At 32.9% G+C, this 26,866-nt stretch overlaps 1 protein-coding gene across 3 annotated transcripts in view; it reads right to left on the reverse strand.

Annotated features, from left to right (window-relative positions):
• Window positions 1-26,866, reverse strand: part of LOC120771560 (GTP-binding protein RAD) — a 159,965-nt gene that overhangs the window by 105,587 nt on the left and 27,512 nt on the right. For 2 of the 3 annotated variants that reach the window (XM_040099624.1, XM_040099622.1), the window contains exon 2: window positions 25,646-25,683. The exons of the other annotated variant lie outside the window; for it this stretch is intronic. The gene's annotated coding sequence lies outside the window, so the exon portion shown is untranslated. The remainder of the gene's footprint in view (window positions 1-25,645; window positions 25,684-26,866) is intronic. 3 annotated transcript variants of the gene reach the window in all.

Genomic DNA, 26,866 nt, shown 5'->3' on the forward strand with positions numbered 1-26,866 from the left:
CAAGATGCGCACGCTATCTTTTTTCCGTGGGATCATCGGAAATGGTGACTAAAATATTAAATTTTTTATATGAGAAAAAAAATTTTGAAAAGGCTTGTTCTTTACTCGAGGAAGCCCATGTAACCCCTTAACTTATACTTCCGTTACCTTCAGCACATACCCTAATCTATTTAGCGAAATGGAATTTTTCATTCTACAAGTTTCTTCATCGATTTTATATCGACTTTATTAATAATATAACAAATTATGAATTTTTGCAGCCTTTGAGTGCTAGAAAATTTTTAATATAGGAAATTTGGAAAATATAGCACCGTAAATAGAAGTTTTGCTAAGAATTATACTTCGGTGTCACCTAGTGGTCAACGTGTTTTGGAAAAGTAGTTTCGCTACCTAATATTATATGTATCTAATATGTAACCAAAATCGGACTAGGAGCTTTCTAGGCTCGTGAGTCACGTTTTGGCTCTTAGCGATGCCAGTTGAGGTACCGTTACCCGTTATCATGAACTATGTAATGCACTGTAGGCTGGTAGCTCTTGACGCGAATCTCAATAGGTTCTGTGGTTTCAATATCGACACCTCTTTCAGTGTTTCATGTTTGGGGACATCAACATTTTAGAACATTGCCTTGCTTGTGTTGAACAAGAGCACAACAGATCCTCCATTGCTACCATAATGTCCTGCTCTTTGCATTTCCTACATCATCTCCATCTGTCAACCGCATTCTGCAGGTGTGTGCCGCCACCGTGCTGTGGCCAGTGAGTGTACCGATCATGTTCACTTAGTCTCTTCTATTAAGAGTGAGCTAAAACCTTTTGCATTTTTATTTATCGCTTTGTAGATGACTAGTTTTGGAGTTTTGATCATTCCAACGATTTTCAATCCTCCTTTCCAAGCTCTTCTCCAGATTGTTGTAAAGGCAATGCACAGGCTTATCCATGTCGGTCAATGGCAATCTCGTCCACTATCTCATTAACATTGAAGCCTGGTTTGGTCGTTATGCGATTCGAGGTAACTGCCATGATTGCTATTTGGTTGTCTACCTAGATGTTGACACTGGAGTTGCCTGCTGATGCATTAAAGGCTAGCTTCGTGGCTTTCCCAATAGTAAAGGCCTCTACTTGATATATACTGCAATGGTTCGACAGCTTAAAAGGTTAGAATATGCATAACTCTGTGCAGTTTATCCCCAGCCCAACTCTGTCCTTCCTTTCGAGCCATCCGTATAAATTTTTATTGTGTTGCCAACATACCTTCACGTCAATAATTTTTTCTATGTTTACTCTGAACCTTTTTTCCTAACTGAAAATTGGGATCATTTAGTCGACGATTGAAAAGATTCATTAACCATCGTACTAGACTGAAGGCTCCATATGTAAATTTTCCTGTAGCCAGTAGAAAATCTAGACTAGTTAAAGGAACAATACCTTATCAAAACACCATATGATGAATAAGATCATAAAACCGAGTCATTTCACTCAAGCGCAATCTTAGGCCATGTTTCTTTGACGGAACTGTCACTATAGCACACAGCTGCCATACAAACTGAACGATTGGAATACGGCGTTTATATGGCAAACTTTTTCATTTGATGGAATATCTTCATACAAATTGGCCGATAAAGATTTGTAAGGAGTCATTCTTATTTGTGAACATGCAATAATTTTCCCTGCTTTCTCCAACAATCTTAAACTCATTCCCTGAAGTGTGGAAAAAATATCAAGTGCGTTTCTAAAGGTTGGCAATCGAAATTTACCTCAGGCCCCAGCTGACCTTACCTTACTTTTGTACATGTTAATTGGAGTTTTATTGATGCATGCGCTTGACAAAATGTATATATACCTATAAACTATACATATATATATATAAGTTCATTATATGTATGAATATGTAAGCACCTTTACAAAATTTCTATACACTCTCGTGGCGTAGTCGAGCAGAAGCACATGCTAGTGCTGGCCATTGAGGCGTTAAATCCAACTCAGCCGGCAAGCAAGCCACCAACTAGCTTTTGTGTTTCTGTTATGTATGTGTGTGTTTGGTTGGCTATACTCGGAAGTTGCATGTGTGAGCCTTTGAGCCGAAACGTGAGAAGGTTTACGTGGCTTTCAGAGGCACTGCAAGCCATACTAGTAGCTCTGCTGTTTTTTCTTTGATCCAAGCAAACTCTCCTGACACTAGTTGTAGTTAGCAGTTTTCTCCATTTATATTTGTTGCTCAACTGAGAAATGCCTTCACTCGACTGCTGGCTTGCTAAAATTGCTAAGAACTCGCGCAGAGTGTTTGTTTGGCATGCAGTTTCATCTGCTTACATGGCAAGCGCAAAATAACAGGGCTCACATGCTCACCGCTGTCACAGGTTTGCATATGTGTACGGTCACATATAAGAGCGACGCGATGGAGCTAAGCTGATGGCAAATTACTTAAGTTGTCAAAGTTGTTATTCTTCGAATTGTAAATGCATATGAGCTGTTACATGACCTCAAGTGGCGTCGCATATGACATTTCTGGGAAGTTGCTCGAAAATTTAATATTTATGTCATGTTGTATTTATTTATTTTTGTGTCATGATAAAACTTACAATATAAACTTTTGCTGGTAATGAACCTTAAATCGAGAGAAGGTTCCATTATATATTTCTGAGAATATTGTAAGCGAATTTTAATCATCACCAACCCATTTTTTTGTCCAGAATATTACGTATACCTTATTCCTAACCACTTTAACCCTTATATAAAAATCAAGGCTGGCCTAATATTCCCTTTCTTTTGCTATCCAAGAACCTTCTCAAATCAATTCGCCAAATCCTACACCAACATAATTTATGATGCTTGCAACAAAATATCGAATTTACCGTTTATTCAGTCGATTACTTCCTTCCCAACTCTCCTCTAACAGCTATGTACTTTTTTCTTCGAAATCAACCTTTCACCACTTCCGTCCGCAGCCAGCTCTCTCCACTTTTTTTGCTAACTAATAAATTGATGACATCAAATTTATTGCCGCTGTTCAACAACAAACATCATCACGACATCCGTTTGCGGCCACAAGTGTGGCAGAAAAGTTGCAGCTATTCCGGCGATGGCAGGGCACCGCTGGTGGCAAGTGTTGGTCGTTTATTTAGACACATTTTTGCCGCAAATAAATTTCGTTCATACATCCACATATGCTTCAATATGTTCGTATATTTATATATATGAATGTGTTCGTTTGCATATGTGCACCGTTAACGGATAACTCAATGAACCCTTGGCATTGGCAGCTGCTGCCAGTCACCAACAGCCATTACTTTAACGGTTCGTCGCCTTCTTTTAGGCATTTCTCTTTGTACTGCTTTCTTCTGCTTCCTTCCGTGCGATTAATTGATTTTTGCTGACACTCCTTTAAAGGCGGCGCGACCGGCTAGTCTGTCATTACCCAGCACAGAAAAAAACATATGAAATAGTTCGTCCTTGAACAGGGTCTCTACCTACCGCGACGCTATGTTAAGTCAAGCACGACGAAGACGTCAGTGACCCTATAAAATATATATGTAAAGGGTGACCGTGACTAACTGGATCGATTTAGCTATATTGGTCTGTACGTCATTCTGTATATACGCGAACTAGTCTCTCAATTTCTGAGATAACAATCTGAAATTTTGCACACGTCATTTTCTCTTCAAGCGTTTTCTTTGCTGGGTTCAATTTCACTTGCATACATTCACTGGTGTCGCATTTGATTTTCTCCTAAAGGATCATCAGCTCATCGCAGCTCAAACCGCTGCTCGCTCGAGCCTCTGCGTTAACAGACGTTTGCCGTTTGCTATTTTGCTGTCAGCCGAAATTGTTAGCTTACCGTATTGTGCCAACTTTGATTGACAGCAGTTGCCGGTTGCATGATTGTCGTGCATGCTCCGCCTCTTCCATATTTCTATGTCAATATATTCTACATGAACTAGGCACGTAATGACAGGCCTGCCTTCTGCATTTACTCACTCTTCTTCTTACTTACCCACTGATTTCAGTTTAGTGGGCTTGGTCGCTCGACTTCAGCACATTTATGCTATTTGCCAAGTTCTCTGTTGAAATCTTTATTTGGAAACGCTTTATTTCAGTTCCACTGCCTCGTCATGGTATTTGACTGGTAATTTACTTCCTGATTAAATCAGACACTTTAGTTTAGTTGCCGTAGGCTTTGGCGAAAGCATCTAGCAAAGTGACTTAGCTGAAAAGTGTTTGGATTGCTAACTGGCCCGCAGCTTGGCGAGCTGTTGCGTGCCCTTTAGGGATATGAATGAGATGTAATGAGAATAATATGAAAATAATTTCAGTTTATCGCGGAACGAGAAACAGGAAATATTTTCACAGCAAGCATACAATTTTTGTTTCGAGTCCCATGGCATGAGTTTACTCCTCAAAAATGTTGAACTTTAGGGCTTCAATATATGTGGACTCAGTTAAATTTAAAAATTGAAAGCTTCCATAAACGTTAGCAGAGTTAAAATTAAAAATAAATTTTGATTTTTGACCTGTTCTCAGTGATAGCTTGATTGATGTTGTTCTTCCTCATCTCGCTTTCGATATTGAGAAATCTTACCTGTTTGAGTTATATACTATACAGAAAAATTATTCGGATAGTGAATTAATAAAATTTTCAAAGACAACATGTTTAGTAACTAGAAGGAATACTATAAAGTACCAATGTCTTATTTATAGTTGGAGGTAAATTCCTTTAGTATTCAATTCAAATTTTTGTGAGAAAATATCATTGCACTGTTGCCAATTTTCTTTGCAAATTTCACTTTTGTCTTCCGAACTAGAAGGAATAATATCAAGTACCAGCAGTGGCGTGCAGCATTGTTTACTGTCTATAGTACGAGTAAGGATTATTTTTTTATTCAATTTAAATATTTCTGTGAAAATAACAAAACACTGTTGCCAATTTTCTCTGCGGATTTCACTTTCGCCTTCTGACCTAGAAGGTACAAGTATATTATAAAGTACCAAAAGAGTTAATGTTCAACATGGTTTCCTCTTTATAGTGCGAGTAAGAGTTCTTTATTATTTAATTCAAATATTTCTGAGCAAATAACTGCGAATTTCACCATCGCCATCTGTCATTTTATTTCTTTGAATTTCTGTATAAAACCCATTCCTCTGCCCTTGAACTCTTAATACGCGCATACATTAGAGACAATTTACCACAGGGCAGGCACACTTAGGTAAATACGCCTAAATATATGCACGTTTTTTTATTGCGCGCAAATGTTGTACAATCAAGCCTTGATTGAGATTCACACGAATCAAATATACATTTCCAATCATCGATAGACATCTTTACATATATTATAAATAAAGACGTGTCTATTTGAATGCGAAATTTATGGTACATACTCTTTTTCGAGCACTTGATACTTATTTATAGACAATTTGTTTTGTTTTATTTCGCGTCTCATTATCTGCTTGATTTGTGAATTTGTCTTTGGCCCTCATAAACGACGACGACGACGGATGACAGTGACAAATTGTAATTTTCCAAGCGAATAAATTTGAATATCACGGTAATTGCCCAATTTGTAGGCGCACAAATTTATGCGGATTGACAATCTGAGCTGTGATCTATCTTACGGTTACGGCAAGCCGAAAAATATGTACGAGAGAAATGAAGTGGGAACAATGAAGTGCTAACCCCTGTGTTTTAACTTTTGCCATGTTTTTACGCATTTAGAATAGGAATATGGTTCTTAGCAATATTTGTATAATATTATATATGTACATATGTATGTTAAGCGACTATGTTTTTATTGCACTCCTTATCTTTTGATGAGCATGTCTAAAGATTACAACGCATCTGTTAGCAGTGTCATAATTTTGTCAACATATCAAATGATGGTTAATGCAACGGTATAGTTTGTGGTTATGTTTTGTGAATCCCCTTCAATTGCAGTTGATATAACAAAAGCGATTAATATCTCACTGAAGCGATAAAATATCATGTGATTAATGGCAGATGTCTGAAAATTCAGTAATCAACATACGGCAAAGTCGAAATATGTACATATATGCAAAGCTATGGCTACCCAGTAAGCACAAACTCAATATTGAAATTCTTGGTAGTTGAAAATATTGAATTTAGAATATTTTTTTTATGATATTTGGTATATAAAAATTAAACAATAGGGCAATGTTAAAAATTTTGAAATTATTTAAAATATTATCATGTGAGTTATACGAAAAACGTAAATATTAAAGTATAAATTAAATTATTTGTTTATGCAGAGTTGCCACATAGTTTGAATATTTTTTTTTTTAATTTCTTAATTGTTCCTTTTAATTTTGAATACTTCTTTCTATTTTGGAATATTTTGAAAATAAAAAAAAATTACCAATACGGCAACACTGAAAATTGCAAATTATTTAAAATATGAGAAATAGCGTTATTTTGAAGTTTCTTTAAATCTTATTTCTTAAATAAATACAATTTTTTGCTCAGTGTTGCCACATAAAATAACTTATTTTTAATATATTTGCTTAATGTTCGATTTGTTTTTCGTTTTTTCAAATTGAATATTTGGAATATGAGAAATCAATAATATGGCAACGCTGAAACTTTTGTAAAAGTGTAAATATTATCGTGATAATTAAACTTATTTTTTATTCAGAGTTGCCACATAATTTGCATTCTTTTAATATCTAAAATGTTTGTTTTAATTGAGATTTTTTTTATTTTGCAATATTTTGAAAGTGAAAAATTAAACGATACAGCAACGCCGAAAATTTTCAATTATTTAAAAGTGTGTTATTTTTAAGAATATATGTATGTATAAATATTTATGTGTTAATTAAATAAAATTTTTTTGCTAAGAGTTACATATTACATAAATTTTGCCTTAAATTTCTAAAATTTTCTTTTATTTTAGAATATATATTTACCTTCTTGAATGTTTGGAATAAGAAAAATCAACAATATGGTAACTCTGAAATTTTTAAATTATTTAAAAAATTCACACACGGTTTGTTTGTAAGAAAGTGTGTAAAGATTTATATAATAACTAAATTTTTTTTGTACAGAGTTGCCACATAAAGTTAAACAAATTCGATTGGTTTATAAAATTAAATTTGTATATAAATTATAATTCTAAAATATATTTTTTTTATAAATAATTCTTCCAAATTTAAAATTCATAAGTATGGTAGCTTTTTTTTTATTTGCAAAAGAAGGCAAATGTAAATATACTGATTAAAATATTTTTTTGGCAAATTTCTTGGCTCGAGTTGCCACTTAGTTCTCAATCCTTTTAAATAAATTGCTTATTAAAAAGTCAATTAAGCAAGAATATTATGAGTTTTTTATAGCGCATGACACTTGATTTTGGTGTAATTTGTGCCAAATGGCCACTGTATAAAAAATTATACTAAAATAAGACGTTAATGAATGTGGTTGCCACCCATAAATTTGTTAAGTTAGCATAAAGTACGGCATATGACGCAAAAAAATTGTAAAAAAACATGAACATTTAGATAGTTTTCAGTAGTTTTTTGTTTGTGTCGAAGCTGCCACTTATTTAAAAAATAATAATTTTTAAAATTTTTCTTTAATAATGTAAGGTTGAAAGTTGTTTTTTAACTGTGAGGTTGCCATTTTTTTAATTTTGTAGCAAATTTTTGTGTCAGAGTTGCCACTGATGAATTTTTAATTTGTCTTTGAAAGTTCAAAGCGCAACTTAAATTTTTGGGCAAGAAAATATTTAGAAAAACGGTTCTTTTTACCTATGAGGTTGCCATATATTTCATTTCGAATTTATTTAGTTTTTTGTATTACTGGGTATACTGGAAATTTATGAACTGCTTTATATTATACTCGCATAGGTGAGTGAGTACGCCACACTGTGCCAATCGAATGATAAGGATAAAAATAACAGATTACGCAATTACAAGCTCGGGAAATGTCATAAAATAATAAACAGTTGTGTTCGCATTACTTGCTCAAACATAATTATTGATGAAGTGAACTGTTAATGATAAGATAACAGTTTAACGCATTGATGACACTGTTCTTCGTTAATAGCTTCAGCTAGAAATTGTTAAAAAAGCTTTGATTGAAGCAGGTTTAAGTTTCATATAAAGTTTGTAGTTAGTGACTATGTCCCAGTTCTGAGAAAATATTTATGGTACACTAATGAACAGCTGATCGATCATATGGAAAACGGAGCTGATGAAAAGCTACTTTGAAAGTAGAGAGTAATGTTTTGAGATAATTAAAAAAAAGACAGAAACTAAATAATTACTCATCAGGCCAGACAAGATGAGATTTGGTCAATTATGATGAGAAAAACCGATCCAAAAATATATCAGCCTTCCTAAAAATCTATACAGCTGAAAGGAATTGAAAAATCAGTATATATTTCCACACTCTTTGTGCTTAAAACTGTAAGTGGGAGTGCTCAGTATGTTATAACTAAGTTCTTTCTATGCAGCAGACAAGCGAGGCTAATCTATGGACTCTGTATCGTTGCATTGCTATCAGCAAAGTGAGTGAAAGCAACTGAATATAGTTAAGCTGGCGCATTGATATTGAGCACGTCACAATCTGTACAAATATTTGTGCATGTTTGTGTGTGTGTGTAAAGCAAACATTTACCGATATAACTGTAATGGTCTTTGAGGCCTACACCAGCGTATGTACATAGTGATACTGCCAATCGGATGGCCGCTGGCAGGCAAAAGCGGCTGGAAATGAAAACATCTGTGTTGTTAGCGTAAAGTAAACACCCGACAACAGTGACAACACCAGCACCTGTCGCTTGTGGATGCATGTGAAATGTTGACAACCAACACTGCCGGCTATTGGTACAATCGTCCGTCTGTCCATACTTCCATCCATCTGTCTGGTCTGTGCGTCCATCCATTCACTCATTCCGTCCATCCGTCTTGCCATCCATTGGTCCGTTAGTCGATCTGTTGGTTTGGCGTGTAAGTCATTTGAGCGTTAAATAACACGTCACAACACAACAAAATGGCTTCGTGAGTGCACTTCAATCGATGGGTGTATTTGAGGCGGAAACATTTCCCTTGTCATCGTTGTCATCCTGTGGGCGCTTTATGACATTGCGATCGGTGTGTTAAATTCACCGACATCTAACGAGTGTGTGACATAGATACTTGAGTACGGCTCAATAGCAGTGAAAGCTTGTTTGTTTTCAATGTGCGTCACTTGTAAAGTTTTGTAAAAATATTTTTTTTCAAATTCTGAAAAATATGCCAAGGGTAACCACCTCCTGTAGGTTTCGCCTCCTGAAAGCCTTTGACAGAAGGCGTGGTTGGATTTCTTTGCGGAACAGAATATGATTGTGTCAATATGTATTGTAAAGAATTTTTTATAAAAACAATTACTTGGTACTCAGTATATTGTTAACTCTTACAATTTTTTTTTTTAAGTTGGCAACCTTGTTAAACGTATTTTCAAGTCTGATTATTGAAATTGTTATTTTAAATACAATTACTCAGATTTAATTAATGTGTTAAGAAAATAGTAGTATAAATTTTATCAATTTATTTAGTTTAATAAAAAGGTGGCAACTCTAATATTGATGTTTCATAAAAACTATTTTTTTTCCTATTGGTAATTGGAAAAAATCTAAAGTTTTCGGATTCTTCGCAATACCATTACATTAAAAATTAAAACTATGTAGGTGGCAACTCAAATTTTAATATTAAAAGAGCCAATTGGTTTTATAAAAGTTGGCAACCTTGTTAAATATATTTTCAATTCTGATTACCGAATTTTTTAATTTATATAAGGTTATTTAAATTTAATTTATAGGTTAGGAAAAGAGTATTATGTAGTAGGGTTGCCACCTATAAGTAAAAAAAATACTTACATAAATTAAAAAAAACCGAAACAATAATTCTTCTGGATATTTAGAATAACTATGAAAATGCTATTCAAAATAAACTTAAAAAATAATTTTTTGTGTATAATATACAAAAGCATACACATGTATGTAAGTCTTAAAATATATTTAAACTTTTTTTAATTGTTGACCAAAATATTTTACAACCCTGCCGGAAAATAAATTGAACGTAAGAGTTCTAAAGTAAAAATACCTATTTGGAATAAAGTATAAATGTAATAAAAATCTAAATACTATAATTGGAAACATTAAATATTTTTATTTAAACTTTAATACAAATAAAAAATCTGGCAACTCTATTTTTTATATGATAGGTCTATAAATCAAATGTATTAAAATTTAACATTTATTTGCCCCAGGCGCCAAAAAGTATGTGAGATTGCATTAACAGGTGGCAACCCTTTTTTCTATTATTTATTACAAATAGCTAATTCTAAGGATTTGAAAGCTAAAATATTTATTTAGAATAAAACATGTAATACAAATAATTAAATATTCAGGAAAAAACTCACATATTTTCTTAATTTTTATTTTTTTTAGAAAATCTGGCAACTCTATTTTTATACTAACAGGGCTAAACAAATAAATCTAATAAATCCTCGAATAAAACAAATAATAAAAATCTACAAAATAACCATGAAAAACTTTAATGGTTTTCGTTAACAGGTGGCAACCATTTTTTTCTTTAATAAAGCTGTAAATTACAAAAAAAACTAAATTTTACAACAATTTAAATCCAATTATACTATTTAAATCCATAATAAAAAATGTCCAAAATTTTTGTAGCCTAAGTTGCGTTAGTATCTGGCAACCCTGTTTGTTTTTTGTTATTTGCTACCTCGAGTTAATTTTGCTAAATTTAAAACCTCTCTGCGTCAAATACGTTAAGTTATGTTTCGTTAAAAAGAAATTCTATTTTATTTTTAATTTTTCAAATGTTAGTTGGCAACTCGGTTTTTTGAAGAAAATTGTTTTATGGCAGAAATTAAATCTGATTATTTATAACATTTTATTTTTGCGAATTTATGATTTAATTTTGATTTAATTATATTATCCGCTATATCTAAGGGCATATTGTAAACCCTGGCCCTACAGGTACTCTGAACCATCATTAACTCACTTTGCCCTTTGTTTTATACAAGTTTTACATGTTGTTGTTTAGATTTTTTATTTCTCACCTAAGCCTCTTAATTGCGCTTATTTCTTTAATGTTTCCATTTTCTATTTTATTTTTATTTTATTTCCCCTTATTACACCCTCACCTTATCAGATTTTCATCTACATAAATCCGCACCTTTTTATGCAAATACGATTTTTTTCTCTGAAATTACAGTTTAACTCAACCAACTGTGAAAATCCGCGAAAGGAGGCGTCAAAGCCCGCCTAAATGATTCGCATTTCCATACAACAACAAACATTTCGACTGCGAAAGCGTTGAAGTGAGGGAAATGAATAACGAGTACGCGGAAATGGAAGGGGAAATCGAAGATTGCAGAAGTGTGAAGCAGTAAAAGTTGGAGTAAGGTGAGTGCTTTAATATTAAATTTGTGGTATATTCTTAAAAGTAAAGGTCAGTTATTTGCTAACAAAATAACTAGTTGCGAACTAGTTAATATTTTGACATTATTTATTTATTTATTTTTTTTTTAATTTTGAAAGCTATGAATTTAAAATTGCCTTATAATTCTGGCTGTCTGTGCGAAGTTTGATTCAAGTTATTTGCTACCAAAGTAACTAGTTTCGAACTAATTCATAATTGATTTTTTTATTTATTATTTTTTTTTTTAATTTTGAAAGCTAATTCTGATTGTCTGTGCGAAGTTTGATTCAAGGTTTTTGTATCAAAAATATAATTTTTTCTAAGTTCTTCCTGACAAAGTGATATATTTATGAAGTAATGCGTAAGATGAACGTAAAAAGTGTATACTTATTGCTTACATTACTATTAGTTTTTAAATTTAACAACTGCTTATTCCTCTTTACATTTCCAAACTCACCCAAAAGTAACTAGTTTTGAACTAGTTAAAATATAACTAATTTAAAAGTAGATTTGTCTTAAAGTGTTCAAAAAAAATGTTTAAAGAATTAAATTCTTCAATTCAGGACTCAGCCAAAAGTAACTAGTTTTGAACCAGTTAACTTTAACTAATTTAAAAGTAATTTTGTCTTAAAGTGTTCAAAAAATGTTTAAAGCGTTAAGATCTTTACTTCCGGTCTCAACCAAAAATAACTAGTTTTGGACTAGCCTAAATTTAACCAGTTCAGAAGTATATTTTTTCATAAATTATTAAAAAAATTATAGGATTAAAAAAAATTTAAAAAAGAGTAAAAATAAATGCTGATTAGGCATAAATGTATTTCAGTGAATATTGTTAGAAAGTCCTTTATAGGCCACCATATTGCTCACAGCTAGTTTTTGTTGCTACGCTTTTAATACTACAAACGATAATCTTTACAACTCGCAGCAATACTCTACTTTCCTGCATACTTCTGTAACAGCAGGTGCGTGCCGTCTCTCAAGCCTTCGCTTAGTATACGCCGTTATCTTTTAGCTGTTCGTTAGACAACGTGACAACGGCAGGACATCTGTTTGCTTGTTGTCCGTCAGCGCGGCACAACATTGTTGACGCTGACAGTTTCTACGAAACTTTTACGACCCACAAATATGCCGCCTTCAAGCACTTTCATTTCATTATTTGTCTCAAATGGGCGCGCGCCCGCCTACTCCTTTCTTTATTATCCTGATTTCTTTGCTTTCTTTTTGATTTTATTTCATTTCTTTCTTAACAATACTTGTGGCTGTCTGCGGTCGCTGTTTGTGTGCGTGTGCTCAAGTAGGTGTGGTGTTGCCACTGTTTTCGTGTTTGCTTTCATGTTTTATCAGTGTTTCTAGGCCTGCTTGTTTGTTCGTGTGTTTGTTGGTTTACTTTTCGCGCACACACTGTCTTTGGGCGGATGTTATTTATTTTTATGGTCGCCTGTCGGCATGTAAACTTTTTTGTTTTCGTTGTGATTTTGTTTGCTTCCCTCCATGTTAGCACTCCTTTCTCTCGCTAGGCTACGCCTCCTGCTGGCACTCCAGCCTTGTATATTTTTGGTGTTTTTGCTTTTGATTTTGTTTGGTTTGCCCGAATGCTTGCGTTTGATTCGGCTTTGTGTTTTTTGAAAATCTGTTCATTTGTGCCACAATGGTTTGAATGTGCGTGGACTTTAGGAGTGTGCGTTCTGCGTGTGTGTATGTGCCACCACTTGTTGCTGTCGTTTCATCGTTTCGTTGCTGTGGGCTATGCCATGGTATGGCCGTTGTTTTTAAAGCTTTTAAGCGCCATTTCGGCTGAGCCGTAAATTACTTCTTTGTCTGGATCATCAAATGCTGCTGGAAATTGAAAGGATGCTCAGGCAATTTTCATTTCGCAACGGATATTTGTTTATTGAGCTTTTAAAACGGTTTTATTTTTGCATGCTATCAAACTTGCAGAGTATATTTGCTGGAATTTTTGGGTGCGAGAGTTAGCAGTACCAATCTCAGTATTTTTTAGTAGCATATTTGTGGAGAGTCTGGTACTTCTGATAAGATTTTTTCTCTAAGCTGAGTATTTGTATGCTTAATATTGGAAGTTATGAGTTTCAGATATGCTTTCTTCAAGTAAAATTGCATGAGTTCCACATCGGCTTGCTTTTCACGTCTTCATCTCAACTGGTCCCTAGGTACATTTTCTGTGCTTCGGTCTCAAAAAAATGTTCGCTGCAAAGTAAGTTTTCCATAGTGAAGTGGTAATCGTCGAAACTTTAACTCATTTTAAAGTAAATGGCACCTTATTTTACAAAAAAGTGTATTAAAAATTTGCCAGATTGCTATATTTTGTCCAGTGCGCCTGATGGTAACAAGAGAATTATTTCGAATCTCCACAAAAACCATATTTTTAAATTGCAAAAATATAATTTACTATTATCTGTATGCATAAGCGCTTAATCTAACTTTAACTCAACATTTTTCTTTATAATTTTTGCTGCTCAAGATAATATAAAACCTGCCTAATTAACCTTGACACATCCTATAATAACTAGTTTCTAAGTACTTAACACAAAACCAGTTTATATCCGCTATTGTCTACCCATTGTTGTCAGTTGTAACCTCTTTGTCAAGCATTTATCGGTACAACCACTAGGCCTAAGTCGATGCTACTGTGAGAAGTCCAAATTTAATGAACTGACCATTAAAAGTATTCACGATATGCATAACGCTTTAACCCAACTTTAATTTAAAATTTCTAAAACGCTGTATGCTGGTCAAGATAACATAAAACCAGCTTAATTCCCCATAATTCAACCTAGGGTAACTAGTTGGAAACTAGATCGTAAATAACCAATTTGTTATTAAACCTAGGGTAACTAGTTGGCAACTAGACCGGAAATAACCAGTTTGTTACTGATGCTTTTCCACTACTGTTGTTAGAAATAACTGTTTTGTTTAGAATTTTGCTGTACAAAATACTTTTGGCTTGACCGTTTCTATTGTGAGCGTCATCTAATATGTATCTTAATTTTATTTATGGGAGGTACTAAAGGCCTAACTCTGTTTTCAGCATACAATTTTGTTCAAAAAAGAACACATAGATGCTCTCTGTTTCATCAAGTCCCTTGAGTTCAATACTTCGAGCTTAGTTTCAGCACTTTTAAAATACTCATAATAGATATGCCTCCATTCATTCAGCATCGTCAAGAGAGAATTTTTTTTTGATACCGAATACAGTTTTCAGAAATTTTGGAGTGACCTTTCTGCCTGAGTTTTGTGCTGGTAAATCATGAAAACATATGTTAAGGACTAGATGTATATTATGTTTTATTTTCTCTATATTAAAAGCACTCGGCTGAGGAAAGAATTTCATCAAAAATTATTATACAGCTGAACTTCCATAACTCGAACTTCTATAACTCGAAGTCCTCCATAACTCGAACTCTTGAATTGGCTACGGAAGTCAAATTTTATACAAATTTCCTTCCATAACTCGAACTTTTTTGTGGATTATGGTGATTCGGGTAAGGGAAGTTCAACTGTATTACAGGGCTTTTTCGTAGAGACGATACAAAGAGTACACAGATAGGGACAGCGAACAACGCCATATTTTTTCCCGCTCTTTTGACATTTTTCTTCAGTAAGGTATGATATTTCTTTGGGGAAAGATAGTTTACGATCCAACAATGAGTCGAAACCCACATCAATCTCTCACACGTCGCTTTCTAACGTTGGACATCTCTTTGACGGCGTTGCGGCGAATTTTGCAAAATGATCTTGACCTACATCTTTACAAGATCATACTGACGCAAGAACTGAAGCTGCTTGTCCACCAGAATTGTGGTATGTTTGTGAATTGGGCTGAGCAAGAACTTGAAAATGATCCGGATTTTCGCCGAAAAATCATCTTCAGCAATGAGGCTCATCTCTGACTGAATGGCTTCGTCAAATGCAACCTTGGTCAGGCAGCAATCCTCACGTAATCCATGAGTCACCATTGTTTGGTGCGGTTTTTGGGCCGGCGTCGTTATTGGACCGTACTTCTTCCGTGATGATCAGGACCGGCACGTTACTGTGAATGGCAATCCCTACCGTTCGATGACAACAGAATATTTCTGTCCCGAATTGATTGATATGGACTTGGGCAATATGTGGCGCCTTAAGCCACACAGCGGATGTCACAATCGATTTATTGAAAACCAAGTTAGGTGAACGTGTTATCTCACGAATTAGTCAAGCGATTTGACGCCGTTAGACTATTTCCTGTGAGGCTACGTCAAGTCTATGGTCTATGCAAACAAGCCAGCGACGATTGATGAACTTCGTACGCATTTCGAACATGAAATTGCAACAGTAGAGATTTATGCCTGAAAACCATCGAAAACTGGGTTCAGCGTCTGGATTTCTGTAAGCGTGCCCCTGGTGGCATCGAATGTACTTTCACAGGAATAAAGAAATTCATTTATATTCCAAATCGTTTTTGTTTTATTTAAAACTTTTTTAGCGCTCCTATTGAAAACTCCCTTACGCTGTATGTAGCTATACTAATATTTTTTCTTAATTGTTTATTAACATTTTTCTAACACAGTTAAATAGTCAATAAACCATTTAAATGGAATCTCAAAATGAGCTGCAGCTCTGCAAATTTCTTTTTTTTTGACTTTTTTGAAACTTTTTACTCGTTAGAAGCCTCAACTGGCAATATTTTGCTCTTCAATTTCTTATTTTTAATCTTTATTTTAAATAAGGAAAAAAAACAATTTTTTCAACAACAACACCAACAAATTTTTGTATTTTAACACTTTTTAAGCTTTGGAGCTTTGCATGTAAGCCGGCAAACAAATTGAAATTATTTTAGAATTCCCCTTAGCTAAAGAGCCTGTCAAGTGCCGGTGCAGCATGTTCTCTGGTGGTTTGGCCTGTGCTTCGAATTTTCACATACAGCCTTAAACACTTTTCATAGACATAACGTTGCACATATGTTGTTAAAAAATAACTTGACATGCATATGTGGGCATATGCGCTCACATTTGGAGGTAAATTTCGCAACTTCTCATATTAAAAATTAAAAATTCATTTTCATAAAATTCCAGCAAACGGTAAACTGGAAATTTGAATTGTAGCATGTTTTTCATAATTCTCTGGTAATTAAAAGTATTGTGAGAGCAAAATATGTAACATACATATGTGTTTACAATACTCGTAGTTGCAGCAATGTGTGTAATGGATGGCTTAAGAGATTTTCAGAAAATATGAAATACATTTGTTGTTTACGAGTAAATGGAGAATCGAAATTATGGTGAAAACAATGAATTTATTTATAAAAACTACATTTGTTTTGTTAAGCTGTCTACGACATGGCCCGCCATATTCTAATGACATACTTAGTCTTAGTAGTTGTATGGGATTATAAATATATATAAAATATCATGTATGCTAGTATAAACGAAATTCAACTCAAATTCTGTCTTCATAAGTATTTGAAATTCTAATAAGATACAAGACTTAGAGGCTAATTAACACTATGCCAAATTCATTGACACTAAATTGACAACAGTTTAATTTCGATGAAATTGATTCTTTTGTTTTCAAACCGCTCATTTTGAATGTCGTTATATTCCACAATAACTCTATTAGAAAGCATATCTCTCGAACTCAGCAAGCGTTAGTTAACAACGAAGGTCTTATGACAGAGTGGAACGTAAAAGGTTAATTGAACTGATAGTTTTTAGCAATCCTCACATCGCCGGAATAATAGTTGACCTAACTGGACACTGAGAAAGATGTGGTAGAAGCATCTAGGCACTTACAGTGTACGCCAGACTAAGGATGAAACATCTCGGCGACTCGACTGGAATTGACATTAGCCTGCTTAATAAATTTGTAGTAGGCTCTAAACGTTTTGTCGACATCGACTGTCTTTTTGAAACCATACCTAAGTGTTCTTGAAATTACAACGTGCGTCTTTAGCTGTCTAAGTGGAAATCCGCTTATTTATCTATCCTATGCTAAAGTAACCTTGACAATATACCAAATCCACTGTACGCAAGTTGCCTTTAAATTTCTGGGTTTAGCAACGCTAGGGTTGCAATCTGGAAACTCATAATTTTATCATAAAATTTGACATTTTTGATGGTATGCATACTCAAAACTTTTTATACGAGCGCTATTTGTGTTGTTTACAGTAACTTAAAATATTATTCTCGATAAAAAAATAGAATTAAAAGACAAACAATTTCTGGCGATTATTTTTTCCAACTTTCGACGGGGATCAACTCATCAAGAGTGCATAGTTGCACAGAATTTAGTTTTTGAGAAAGAAGCTACATCAAGCACCAATGTTTGTTGATGGTAAGGTGAATTTAATTGAGGTCTTAGATCACCGTAAGGTTATCCAAATATAGCTGTTGTTCCGAAAAATATTGATGTTGTGCGCAAAGTGATATTGCAAGATCATCAGGTGAACTATCTTGGGATTGAGAAAACTATGGACATTAGTTGGTATTATTAATATTGAATGAACATTTGATTGCAGAAAAATATTTTTCACATGGAATCCCAAAGAATTCGTCGATCGCTCAAAAAAAAAAAGACTCGTGTCGATGAAGTGTTTGAGATTTGATTCAATCTTAAAACCATCTAGAGCAGTAACGACTATTTCCGGCAGAATGTTATTGAAAGCTCCCTCAATATCAAGGAAGGTCCCAACAGCGAAATTCCTTAACCTTAATAACTTCCTCAAGCCATGACACGATAGAATGCAGGACAGTATCCACTGACTTGCTTTTACAATCAGAATGTTGCGCTCCTGATAGATAGTCCCTCGGTATGCGCTTCCTTATGTACCAGCCCATCAGTCTCTCCAGAGTTTTTAGTAAGAAAGCGGAGAGGTTGATGGGCTTAAAGTCCTAGGCCGTAACGTTTGAGCCCTTACCAGCTTTCGGGATGGTCGTAACTCTGACTGGTTTTCAGGCTTCCGGGATGTAACCCAGTATTATGCAGTTCACATAGATAGGTGCCAACGACACCTTGTCAGTTCGCTGCAGATGGTATTTATCGCCCAGGTCAAGTGTCCAGAAGGTCGACATTGGCAGCGAAATCATCTTGCAGCGCTCCGAGAGATATCCCTCCAGTGGATGTATTGCTCAGGAACTGAGCATCAAGAAGCATTGGATGTGTATCTTCTAGCCTTAGAGTACTCATGACAACCATCCACTCTTTCGCAGAAACTTTTCCATGAAGTCTTGTTTGTCTTTCTTAACTCGGACTTGTATATTGCAAGTGCCGTTTTATGCAACGCCCAGTCGTCGGTTGATTCTTTCCTACTCTAAATATATATGACATCAAAGTAATTTTTTAACATGCGAGTGCAATGCCTACGCATTAAGCACAATATGAATTTGTAATCATTTATTAATCTCAATTCATATTTTGCTTGTCCAACATTTTCGTTTCATTTCTCGCTAATCCTTTCGCCTGTTTATTTGCATTATTATTCCCTCTATCATTTATACAATATTACACTGCTGCTAAATCGTGTTTGTTGCGCTCTTGGCAGCTATTGTGCATCCAATTACATTTGCAAAATAAAATTATAAATTCAATTACAAGTTGCGCGATCTTGTTATAATCAGTTCACAACATCCTGTCCATTGTGCCAGTCATCATTTGCATGGTGAACGATAAGTGATTTGTTGTTGCCTGTGTAAGTTGTTGTTATTGTTAGCGTGTTCGCTGATGCAGCAGCGCATCATAGCTGTTTATTATGCAAGCAATTGCTTAGCTGATTTACCAGTAATATTTGCCATTATTATTTTTATAACGTCTATGGCGTGGGCGACATGGCGAATACGTAACCGTTTTTCTAAGAACACTCATTAATGTGCTTATAATAGTGATGATTTTTTATGCGATATTGGATAAGTAATCATAGATTGTACTTGTGTTTTAAAGCCATGTAGATATAGCGTCGCGTTAAGGTCATCTGTTTTAATCTTGTTGCACCTGTAGAGCCTTTGCTTCGAAGTTTTTCTTTTGATTTTAAAATGTGAATTTTTCCATGTAGGTAGATATATTTTATGTGTGTGTGTTTATGTACCCAAAAGTATACATTTTGTACAATCTTTTACCTTTCATTTCATTTTCTTTTAACATCGAAAGCATTTAATACTCGCTTGTTCTAGAAAACAGCGTTGCTGCTCCTTAAAGCGCGTCTTTCGTTCACGCAATAAGCGTCTTAACAATATATTCTGTCCTCCTTCTTTCATAAAGTACTGTTAATTAAACTAGCTTGTTTTCTTTCTAGCGTTTTTTTTTTCTTGCTCATCACTTTTGCTATTTTCTTTGCGTCTTTTGTTCTTCCTCAACTTCCTGACCACTTGAAAAAATAGCGCAATATAAGTAGTGCCCTTCGGGGAGTACACAACTTCTGCAGCATTAATTCTTTTGTCGCTTAGTGCTTGCAGAAAAGAAGTGGAATAACATTTTCTATATATATTTTTTCCATTTTGATGTGGCGTATACATAATGGAAGTAAATTGTGAACAGCTGCTTCCGGGATTGTGAATACCATAGAAGCAGACAGTTTTCTATGTTGCACATATCTTGGCAGGAATTTATAGACGTGATATACTATTGTAAATATAAGCATGTGTAGTTATTGATATGACGTTTATTAAAGTAACGGTGGTGTGAATGTGGAATATGAGAAACATTTTTAACTAAGTAAACTAGAAGTAGCTTACGGTAGCTGGTTTTTGAAAGCAAAAAAAAAACACAAATCGTAGTAGCGTGAAAACCAAGAGTTGTATGCCAAATTCCGGCCTGTTTTTACGAATCGAAGAAAAGTGTCAACATATAGTAAACCATGAATTTTGTTCAGCCTTGACGTGGTTTTCTCTGCTTCGGCTCACTTTTGCTACAATATTTGGCCGATTGATCGTCTGCTTCCGCCTCGTAATAGATCCAAGACTCATTGTTAGTAATAATACATTTTATGACATCCTGATAGTTAGAAAGCAATATTTCACATACGTAAACGCGACGTTGTTTTTCGAAAAAGTTGAGTGATCATGGAACCAATCGCGCCTTCACTTATCTGAGGCCCAAATGACAAAATAAGTATTGCCATTTAGTTAACTTCAGATTAAGGCTTCAGTGTTTACTGTATCGTTTCCTAAGAAGATGTTAGCCAAAGTTTTTTTACCACTGCTCTATTATTCTCTATTTTCTCTTTTTTTATGCGCTCTCAAAACATGTCAGACGATAAAAAAGAAATTAACTGAAATGCTGGCGTGTTATGGAGCTTCAATTGTGTTTGGTCTTTTATGGGCTCAAATAAACTTAGTTCTTTATAAGGCTCTTTGAATGCTTAAATCACGTGTGTCGCCGTAAATTGACTGCAATGTTTGTCGTTATTGCTCAAGTATTAAATATTAGGTTGAAGTCAAGAAAATCGATTATTGAGTAAGGATGGAAAAAAATTAATTTTGAAAGTCCTCGAAGCACTCTGTGGTTTTGTGCCTTTTTTTATTTAAAAAATAATTTACGATTTGCAAATAATTTTAATTGACATGTTTAAAATACATATGTTTAGGTACTCAACTAATTAATTTTTAGTGGCAATTTTTTCCATTTTGAGATCGTTTCCCTAAAAAATTTTACATTGAATTTGAACTTTGAAAAAAAAAAAAATTGGACTTTGTTATATTTCGACAATTTTCCGCTTCTTCGAACAACCCTTTTTTCAGCGATAATTTCCAATTTTTTAAACCTTCTAAGACTATATTGATTAAAGGTTTGAAATAGAATACTCCTTTATGTGCCCAAAGCACCTCATAAATCAAATACATTACTTCTTTTTGCTAATTACAAAAATTAGCAGCTGCCACTTAATCACTTTCCATTTATTTATTGCAGCATTTCATACCACTCGACACTAATACACTCAAAGTTTTAATTTATCTAGCTGTCAGTTGTTGTAATTGATATTACTGCCAGCGAGCAAAGTATAGAAATGAGCAAAAAATTAAAAAAAGTATATATCATATCCGATATTTAGAAAAAAAGTTAAGAAGCTCGCGCTGAAAAAGAGTGCAACATAATTGCCAATAATACAGTTATGAGATAAATAATAAAATAGTTAATCCGCATTTGAGATTGCAGTGAAAGCTATAAAATGTGCGTGTGTATGTGTGTTTGTAAGCAGCTTATTATTATTGTGCATTTTAGTTTGATTCTGCTTGCGAGCGTGGCTATGCGCCTGCAAGTATACTACAAGTGCCTCAGATAAGTGCGTCTGATTATATCTACGAAAGTTTGTCTTTCTTGCAGCTGCAGAAGGTGCAATTTTTGAGTGTAGTTATAAAGAAATTATTGTTTTTTGTTGTTTGTGGCGTGAGTGTTGAAATGAATGCAGCTGCTGGCGTTCGGTGAATTGCTGAGCGCACGGAAAAGTTATGATGATGAACTAAGAACTACTTTTGAACTGATAAAAATGTTTTTTTTTTGAATAAAGTGAATGGAAAGTGCATATAAAGTGTGAAATTTGAATTTAAGCGGGTATTAAAGGCTAGAGGCATGCATTTTAGTTAATTTTTTAAGAGTCGTAAAAAAGGCTGTTACTATTTTTACTATCAATTTTTTATTAGTTACAAATTAATATTACAAGAATATAGGAAAAAATTAAAAACAAAATAAAAATTTCAATAATTTGCAGCAGATGAAGTGGGGCTCTCAAAAGGTGTGCATATGGCCACTCTCTAGTTATTTGAAACAAGAAAAATTTTAATCAAGCATGGACTCACAAAGTCCGGCGCCTGCCTGAAAAAATTTTGAGATTAATTTCTTTTGACTGTTTGGAGTAGTATAAATTGAATTTGAGAATATGAATAGCTCCAGTCTATAATGAAGATTCTCAAATTTTTCAAATAAATGAGTCCAGTCAAACCTGAAAAGTCTTGGGTTTCGTTTTGAAAAAGACAGTTTCGAGAAAAACAAGTTTAAAGTTTTCTGTATACCATTATTTTCGATATAACATCTTTAAAATAAATTTCAGTTTTGAAAAATCGTGCAAGACATTGTGACAGATAAATCGTTGCTCTTCCACTCGGCTTCAATTAAAATCTGCTGTACGTATGCGAGGTAGAATTCAACACTGAAATGTTTTTAAAGAAGCTGCTTTCAAATTCAAGCAAGCAAACTATCTTTTAGAAACCTTCAAGGCTTCAACATGTCTACATGATATTTGGGTGGAAATTGGGTTTGAGGTAACGAGGGAAAGACTAATTGCTTTTCAAATTACCCAGAAAGGGTATTTCGACCTAATTGCCCAAATAACAATTTTAAGCTTTCAATCTAACCCAACACAGCTAACAATTCGCTTGAGTATTTGAGGACCTCACCTTCAGAAATTATTAGAATCATATCAGAACTTAACCAAAAAAGCCGGCAAGACATGATAAGATGCTAATTGAGCTACCAAATATTGCTGTAGAGGTGCTCTTTTCGCTTTTCATGCAACTCTTAGTTTTGGATACTATCCAATTTCATGGAAAAAGTCGCAGATTATCTTGATAAATAAACCTGGGAAAGACTTAACACAGCCGTCTTCATACAGACCAATCAGTCTTCTACACTGTCTTTCTAAAATATTCGAAAAAGTGTTACTATCAAACATGTCTCCTTTCCTCCACGAAAATAATATAATATCAACGCACCACAAATTCGGGTTTCGTGCAAAATATGGCACGATAGAGCAAGTAAATAGAACAACTAACGGAATAAGAAAAGCAATTGAGCATATAGAATACTGTTTGGCGATATTTCTGGACTTTGCTAAGGTGTCTGATAAGGTCTTTTATATAAAATTAAAAAAATTCTATCCTTAGAATTTTAAAAAGCATTTCATTCTTATTTAAAAAATATATAATTTATGTTTAAAGTAGGATATTTCATATCTGATGAAAGACAGATAAGGGCAGGTGTACCACAGAGCAGTATTTTAGGCCCAACTCTATACGTCATATACTACATCAGAGCTTTCAACAGCTAATAATGTATTGACTTGAACTTTTGCGGAGGGTGAAAATTAGCAGTATTTTAGTACCACAAGTGAATAAAGTAGTAGTATTCACATAGAAGGCTCACGTGCAGAAAATATATATCTAGTAAAATAAGTTGAAGGTAAGAACTGCAAATTGAAATTGGCTGTTAACTTAGCCTAGACAACACAGTGCTTATATACAATGTGGTCATTAAGGCGATTTGCATGTATGGCATTTAATATTGATATCATAAAAAGGTTCAAAACGAAAAATCTTAGAACAATCACGTGTTCACCATGGCACGTGCGTAACGAAAATATCCATAAAGATCTTGGTATCCCTATGGTAAAGAAAGATGTAAGGGACAGCAGAATGAAATATATATGTATCTAAACTTTGAGATCACCCAAGCCCATTGATAATAGCTTTTGTATCTTCCGGTTATCAAACACGCCTAAAAAGAGCAACGTACTAACGAGCAAGATATCACCATTACAGCTCAATCACTTGAGTGGTTTAGTTTTTGAATAGGTTTAAGATTTTATAAAAAAGTAGATCCAATAAATAAAGAAATATTGCAAAAAAAAAACAGATCTTTCAATGAAATATCCATAAAAATAAAAATAATTCCAAATTATAGTTCTTTTCTCTTATAACAAATCACCTAATATATTTGTGTTATTTATCTCATACCACTTAAAGTTATTGTTTTCCAAAAAATAATGCGAAATAATGATTATTTATAACTAAATATATTGTTTGATCATAAAATTCAATCCATAACTCTTCACACGCATTTTAATGAAACCATTAATCAATACAAGCAACAATTTGGAAAGCACTAAAAATTATTTATCGCTGCCTAATGCTTACAAAAGGCAACAATGAAATAACAACAGAAATCAATGGTTATTAAAATTTAAAATCGAAAATAAATTGTAACCAAAGCGTTACGTACTTATTAGGGTGGATTAAAATAAAAGCGAAAACACTGATACGCTAGGAAAATTATGATAAAAGTATTTAATAAAAGTGAGTGTTTGTTACAATATTTTTATTGCCACACTCTTTTGTATTAGTGATTTAAAAATTGAAAAAAATCAAACGCCTTTGAGAGAGTGTCCGAAAATTATGAATTTTACGACAACCATATTTTGTATTGTATTTGGATATTCTATTTACATATATATGCGTGTATTTGTGTGGAGGATTTGTGTATTTGTGTAAATATTAAATTGGCTTAAAACTATAATAAAATAAGACCTTGTTAATTTTTTGCCTCTTTTTACTTCCAATAAATAATGGCAACTACAAATAAACATTTAATTTGCACGTAACCATAATAAAAATGGTAATTTATTGGCGTTAAACAAACACAAATATAATTCTCATATTTTTCAGCTTAATACATGGCGTTTTTTTCATTTATTGCTTCTTTTAAAATGGCATATGACAAAATAGCCATTTTCAAATTATTGTAGGCGTTAAAAATTTAATAAATTTTTTTTGGAAAATAGTATATTATTATTAAAACCATAAGCAGTATTAACAAAAAAAATAATAATAATTTGTTTTTACACTAGAGAATGGCGTGAAATTTTCACTCAATTGTCTATAGCCAAGACACAACTAAATAATGTTGTGCCGTTATTGTCACAATTCGCTTTACTTTTTTATTACTATTATCCAAAAATGTATTTATCAAGACTGACAGTCAATAAAAATATATTTCTTGAGTCGTATATGAATACGAATCTATTGTAGCATAAGGACCAATATCATAAAAATATAAACAATTAATTCATGAGAAAAACATAATTTTTTTTTACATCAACCATTCAAATAATAATTTTTTGGCAAGAAGAAGCATGCTCTTTAGTAACACAACCTTATATGATTAAAGTGTGTCGAGAATTTAAAACTTTCATATCCAACGTAGACTACTTCTCCATGCAAACACAGCAGTTAACTTGAGGCTACTTATACGCCGCGTCGCACCGTGCTCAATTTGAACTAAACGAAGTTCAAGCCGTATTAAGCTAAAATTCTAGTTGAAAATAAGAACTGCACCAAAAATATCACTATATAAAATAATTTAAAGTATATTATATTAACGGGTTGTAATATATCGTATATAGAATGTATATACATTGTTCATGAATAAGTCAACAATAAACGAATTTTACTCACATTAAATCAACACAAAGTTATCAAGTGCTATGAATGTACTGAAATGAAAAAAAAAATATATATACATATAATGAAATCTTATTATTATTATTATTATTATTATTATTATTATTATTATTATTATTATTATTAATATTTGTAAATGTAAAGATGTCAATCATAACTTTATTTAATCAAAATAAATAAATTTTATTTAACCGTGCGAGCTGTTCAACTGTCAGTTTCATTCAAGCAATGCATGTCTGACATTGCAAAACTGCCAACAAAGCATACATAGAACGAGAGAAAATTGCTTGAAGAAATAATGCGAAAACAATTTGGCAAATAAATATTTATCACTTTTTCAAATAAAAACAATTTATCAAATAAATATTTATGAATTTAATCGAATAAAAATTAATTAATTCATGTATTTCGTGAAAATTTTATTAATCGCGTTTATTAAACTGTTGATAAAGCAATTGTTGCTATACAACAATATCAAATACATATTTGACAAATATCTCAAATACATAAACGTAATTCACTACCGAAAATTACTGAAAACGAATTGAAATTTATAAACACTTGGACACACTGTCAATAAACTGCAAAAATGAATAATTGTTATTTGAAAAAAAAAAAAAAATTATTTCAAAAATAAATTTGCTAATAATTTGTTTAGTAAACATTTCCATCCTAAAATAAAAATAATTAAATTGTAAATCAACAATAAATAAAATAATTTATGACTTTGTTGAACAATTTATTAATCATTTATTTATTTATTTTCTCATGGGGTGAAATTGTCTATATAGCAAAATTTAAAAAAAAATATTCGTTAATATTATTGTTATAAAAATAATTCAGGATAGAAAATTGCTGATATGAAATAAAATTTTTTTAAAACACCTCTTATGTATAATTTTTGTTTTCATATACCATGACAACCTGCGTTAAATAATGTATATAATAACATATTTTTTCTTCCTTTAAAAATTGTTTTTAAAATGTGTACGTTTGGCCATATAATAAGTCATCGATGGCTTGCTCGTAAATATATGAAAACAATTATCTTTTTTAATTAAATAAATACGTTTTTTTATTTTGTATTTATTTATTATACTTACTTTATAATTTTTATTTAAAACATAAGTATTTTATTTTATTTTATAAAATTAATATTTATTTTAATAAAATCATTTTGAAAAATGATAAAGTATTTTTTTATTTAAAGTTTAA

This window comes from Bactrocera tryoni, chromosome 3, assembly GCF_016617805.1.
Source record: "Bactrocera tryoni isolate S06 chromosome 3, CSIRO_BtryS06_freeze2, whole genome shotgun sequence".
NCBI lineage: Eukaryota > Metazoa > Arthropoda > Insecta > Diptera > Tephritidae > Bactrocera > Bactrocera tryoni.